Here is a 5527-nt window from a genome sequence, read left to right as displayed (position 1 = left end):
AGTGACTTGATTGTAAAAATGTACAGAGCGGAATCATATGCTGGTCTCCAAGAGTTTAAAGCAGCCATAGAAGATTTAAATGCAGTTCTTTTTCCACTTCCAGATTGGCCTGAGGTCTACTTCAGAAAAGGAAAAGTACTCTATGTTGCTGGTTTTTTAGGTGATGATGCTTTACAACTCTTTCTTCAGTGCTTAGCCCTTGATGAAGATTTTGCACCTGCAAAGCTGCAAGTGCAAAAGATTTTATGTGATTTATTATTACCTGAAAACTTAAAAGAAGGCCTGAAGGAATCTTCCTGGAGTTCATTACCATGTACTAAAAACAGACCTTTTGATTTTCCTTCAGTGATGGAAGAGTCTCAGTCTCCCAGTGAACCTAGCCCAAAGCAGAGTGAAGAAATACCAGAGGTCACTTCAGAGCCCGTCAAAGGAAGCTTAAACCGTGCTCAGTCAGCACAGTCTATACATTCAACAGAAACGCCTGCCAGAGAGGACCGTTTAAAAAGAGTGTCCTCAGAACCTGTTCTGTCTGTTCAAGAAAAAGGTGTTCTGCTGAAAAGAAAGTTGTCTCTTTTAGAACAGGATGTGATTGTAAATGAAGATGGAAGAAATAAGCTTAAAAAACAAGGAGAAACTCCCAATGAAGTCTGTATGTTTTCCTTAGGTTATGGTGATATTCCAGAAGAATTCATCGATGTCTCGGATTTCGAGTGTTCTGTCTGCATGAGGTTGTTTTTTGAGCCAGTAACAACCCCTTGCAGACATTCATTCTGTAAGAATTGTCTTGAGCGTTGTTTAGATCATGTACCATATTGTCCTCTTTGCAAAGAAAACTTAAAAGAGTATCTAGCAGATAGGAGGTACTGTGTCACACAGCTGTTGGAAGAATTAATAGTGAAGTATCTGCCTGACGAACTGTCTGAGAGAAAAAAATATATATGATGAAGAAACTGCTGAATTCTCACACTTGACCAAGAATGTTCCAACATTTGTTTGTACTATGGCCTACCCCACTGTGCCTTGCCCTCTCCATGTATTTGAGCCAAGATATAGACTGATGATTCGAAGAAGTATACAGACTGGAACCAAACAGTTTGGCATGTGTGTCAGTGATATACAAAATAGTTTTGCAGATTATGGTTGTATGTTACAAATTAGAAACATGCATTTCTTACCTGATGGAAGGTCGGTGGTTGATACAGTTGGAGGAAAGCGGTTTAGGGTTTTAAAAAGAGGAATGAAAGATGGATATTGCACTGCCGACATTGAATATCTGGAAGATGTTAAGGTTGAGAATGAAGATGAGATTAAGAATCTCAGAGAGCTTCATGATTTGGTTTACTCTCAAGCCTGCAGCTGGTTTCAGAATTTAAGAGACAGATTTCGAAGCCAAATTCTTCAGCACTTTGGATCAATGCCCTAGAGGGAGGAAAACCTTCAGGCAACCCCTAATGGACACGCATGGTATTGGCGGCTTCTTGCAGTTCTCCCTGTAGATCCACAATACCAGCTGTCAGTTTTGTCAATGAAGTCTTTGAAAGAATGGTTGACAAAGATACAGCATATACTGAACTATTTTTCTAGAGACCAATCTAAGTAACTGCTTGGATCTCCCTTTAAAATTACCCTAATCTGGCTGCGTCGATGGCCAGATTGTCCGCTGCCTTTGCACATCTAGTGCTGGTTTCAGAAATGTAATGAAACTTTTCTTTTTCCTTCAACCTCCTGAATCATGTGGTTCTGCAAATGAATACCTTCAACTAGGATTTAGACCACTAAGAACTTGCACAGAAAAACACGCACTGAATGTGTGTTAAACCTCTACATTGTGAAGTTGCACTATGTACTATACTCTAAAATGAAACAAGAACTCTGTGAGTGCGTGCGTGCGTGTGTGCTTGTGGGGGTTGGGTAGTGTGTGTGCATTTTCTCTGGCTTTAAAATTTTAAAACAAACAAAAAAGCCATAGAGAGCAGAACTTGCTGAGGGTCATTTGTTGCCCAAGTTTACAAGAGTAGCGATACAAGTTTTTGGATATTGAATTTGCTTCAGATATATCTTTCCTAATGCTTATATTTGCACAAGTCTGTAAAATATCGTGTTGAGGATCATTGTTTGTTGGAAATACTGCTCTTGCTGAACCGTCTTGACCACTGACTATGACACAGTTTCTTATTTATGTAAATACTTGCATCACAGTGGCCAACAGGCATTGGATGCAGAACCTAGAGCCAGTTTTCAGGCACAGTTGTAAACCTGACATGGTACTGTGCATCTATTCATAAAACACTCAAAACTGTGAAAATATGGTTTACATTTAATTGTACGTAAAGGTAAATGGAGAACTCAATTCAGTACCAGTTAGTTTATACATTTTAGGAGGCTTTTCACATTAACTGCCCATTTATGTAATTTATAGTTTGACATGATGTGTTTTAAAAAAAATGCATAGTATAAACCCATTAAGGATCTGGGAGAAGAGAAGAAGTTTAATATAGAGCTAAGCTTTTAAAGTTTGTTTTTACTTTTAATTCTGGTCTCAGTGCAAATGTTAGTTATGCCTTATTCATATCACAGTTAGATGACCATGCTGTGACATGGTTTATATTCATGCTGCCCTAGAAACTTTTGTAATTATTTGTTGCAAATTTGTGACTGTGCTTATTAACTTTCTTCTATGTAAGTAATTTGTAAAAATTTCTTAAAATTTTTGCTTTTGCTTATTTAATTTTGAATAAAAGCTAAATTCCTAAAAAAAAAAATAATAAATAAATAAATACATTTGTATTCTTATTTTTTCTTCATCCCCCTCTCCCCTCTTCCTAGCCTCTGATATATATACCTGATGAGAGAGAGAGAGAGAGAGAGAAAGAGAGAGTCTGGTTCTGTCACCCAGACTGGAGTGCAGTAGTGCAATCATGGCTCACTGCAGCCTTGAACTCCTGGCCTCAAGCAATCCTCCCGCCTCAGCCTCCCAAGTAGCTGGGACTACAGGTGCACGCCATTGCACCCAGCTAATTTTTTACAGAGACGGGGTCTCCCTATGTAGCACAGGGCAGTCCTGAACTCCTGCGCTCAAGTGATCCTCCTGCCTCGGCCTCCCAAAGTGCTGGGATTGCAGGCATGAGCCACCACACCCAATCATATTTTTATATATATATATATATACATATATTTAGTCCCTGGACTAAAAATGTGAGTGAAGGCTCAAATCCAGCCGATAATCTGCCCCCTAGTCGGTGCATCTTGGCTTCTGTCTGGTAGAAGGAGGTCCTTGGCCGGGCACGGTGGCTCACACCTGTAATCCCAGCACTATGGGAGGCCAAGGTGAGTGAATCACTTGAGGTCAGGAGTTCCAGACCAGCCTGGCCAACATGGTGAAACCCCATCTCTACCAAAAACTACAAAAATTAGCCTGACTTGGTGGTGAGTGCCTGTAGTCCCAGCTACTAGAGAGGCTGAGGTAAGAGAATCACTTGAACTCGGGAGGTAGAGGTTGCAGTGAGCTGAGATCACCCCACTGCACTCCAGCCTGAATGACAGAGAGAGACCCTCTCTCAAAAGTTAAAAAAAAAAAAAAAAAAGAGGAAGAAGAAAGAGGGGGTTCCTTATCAATCCAATAAAGACACCTTTTTTTTTTTTTTTGAGACAGAGTCACGTTCTGTCTCCCAGGCTGGAGTGGTATAATCTCGACCCACTGCAACCTCCACCTGCAAGGTTCAAGCAACTCTCCTACCTCAGCCTCCTGAGTAGCTGGGATTACAGGCACCCACCACCACAGCTGGCTCATTTTTGTATTTTTAGTAGAGATGGGGGTCTCACCATGTTAGCCAAGCTGGTCTTGAACTCCTGACTTCAAATGATCCACCCGCTTCTGCCTCCCAAAGTGCTGAGATTACAAGCGTGAGCCACCATGCCCGGCCCATCTTTCCTTCTTCTTTTTTTTTTTTTTTAACGGAGTTTTGCTCTTGGTGCCCAGGCTGGCGTGCAATGATGTGATCTCTGCTCACTGCAACCTCCACCTCCCGAGTTCAAGTGATTCTCCTGCCTCAGCCTCCCAAGTAGGTGGGATTACAAGCATGCAGCACCACGCCTGGCTGATTTTCTATTTTTAGGAGAGATGGGGTTTCTCCATGTCGGTCAGGCTGGCCTCAAACTCCTGATCTCGGGTAATCCATTCAGCCTCCCAAAGTGCTGGGATTACAGGCGTGAGCCACCGCGCCCGGCCTCATCTGTCTTAACTGAATGTTTGTATCCTTTGACCAACAGCTTTCATTTTACCCACCCACAGCCCCTGGCAACCACTACTCTATTCTCTGCTTCTGTATGTTTGATTATTTTAGATTCCACATATAAGTGAGATCATGTAGTATTTGTCTTTCTGTTTGGCAACGTTAGAGTAATGGCTATGATATTATAAAGCTGTGGTTGGTTTACAATATCCCACCCTTGCATAATTGCTTTTATAACATCATGACTTTGTAACGTCCTTCTTGGCAAGAGGGTTCTTTTTTTAAAGACAGGGTGTCTCTCTATCACCCAGGCTAGAGTGCAATGGTGTGATCACGGCTCACTGCAGCCTCGACCTCCTGGGCTCAAGAGATCCTCCTTCCTCGGCCTCCCAAGTAGCTGGAGCCACAGGTATGTACCACCATGCCCAGCTTGAGGATATGTCTGTAACATCACAGCTGTGTCATGGCAAGGCTCTTCTGTGAGCTGTTGCTTCTTTCTAAAACCCACATCTGTCATTGTATGATGTCATCTGTAAACCTGTGTGTCACTGCTTGAGAAATGTACCTTTGTGTTGTCTTAGTCATATCTCTCAACGCATCCTGTTCAACATATAGTATTTTCACTATCTTATTTCACTATCTCTCATGGTATTTTCACTATCTCTTATTTCACTATCTCTCATAGTATTTTTACGCTCTCTATTATTGGCCTTGCTTGCCAGTTTTGAATCAAACCTTTTTTGTTTGTTTGTTTGTTTTGAGACAGAGTCTCGCTGTTTCACCCAGGCTGGAGTGCAGTGGCAAAGTCTCAGCTCACTACCACCTCCGCCTCCCAGGTTCAAGCAATTCTCCTGTCTCAGCCTCCAGGTAGCTGGGATTACAGGTGCCCACCACCACGCCCAGCTAAGTTTTGTATTTTTAGTAGAGGCGGGGTTTCACCATGTTGGCCAGGCTGGTCTCAAACTCCTGACCTCGTGATCCACCTGCCTCAGCCTCCCAAAGTGCTGGGATTACAGGCATGAGCCACTGTGCCTGGCCGCAACCCCTCTATTGTACCATTCTGTTTCTGTAACATCGTTTCTGTCCATTTGAGTGTCCTTAATAATTGCTAACCAGGAGCCAGACACTGTGCATTAAAAGTGTATTAAACTATCAACTCCTGGCTGGGTGCGGTGGTTCACGCCTGTAATCCCTACACTTTGGGAGGCCAAGGCGGGTGGGTCACTTGAGGTCAGGAGTTTGAGACCAGCCTGGCCAACATGGCAAAACCCCATCTCTGCTAAAAATACAAAAAT

At 42.5% G+C, this 5527-nt stretch overlaps 1 pseudogene across 1 annotated transcript; it reads left to right on the top strand.

The window, feature by feature from the left end:
* Positions 1–6: 6 nt before the first annotated feature.
* Positions 7–2198, top strand: LOC105512891 (annotated as a pseudogene). The gene has a single exon (XR_001001925.1). The product of XR_001001925.1 is annotated as an LON peptidase N-terminal domain and RING finger protein 1 pseudogene (transcript).
* Positions 2199–5527: the final 3329 nt, after the last annotated feature.

Source organism: Colobus angolensis, unplaced genomic scaffold (assembly GCF_000951035.1).
Source record: "Colobus angolensis palliatus isolate OR3802 unplaced genomic scaffold, Cang.pa_1.0 Scaffold22, whole genome shotgun sequence".
NCBI classification, from domain to species: domain Eukaryota; kingdom Metazoa; phylum Chordata; class Mammalia; order Primates; family Cercopithecidae; genus Colobus; species Colobus angolensis.
Note: the sequence above shows the minus strand (reverse complement) of the source record. Positions and strands in the feature narration are given on the sequence as shown.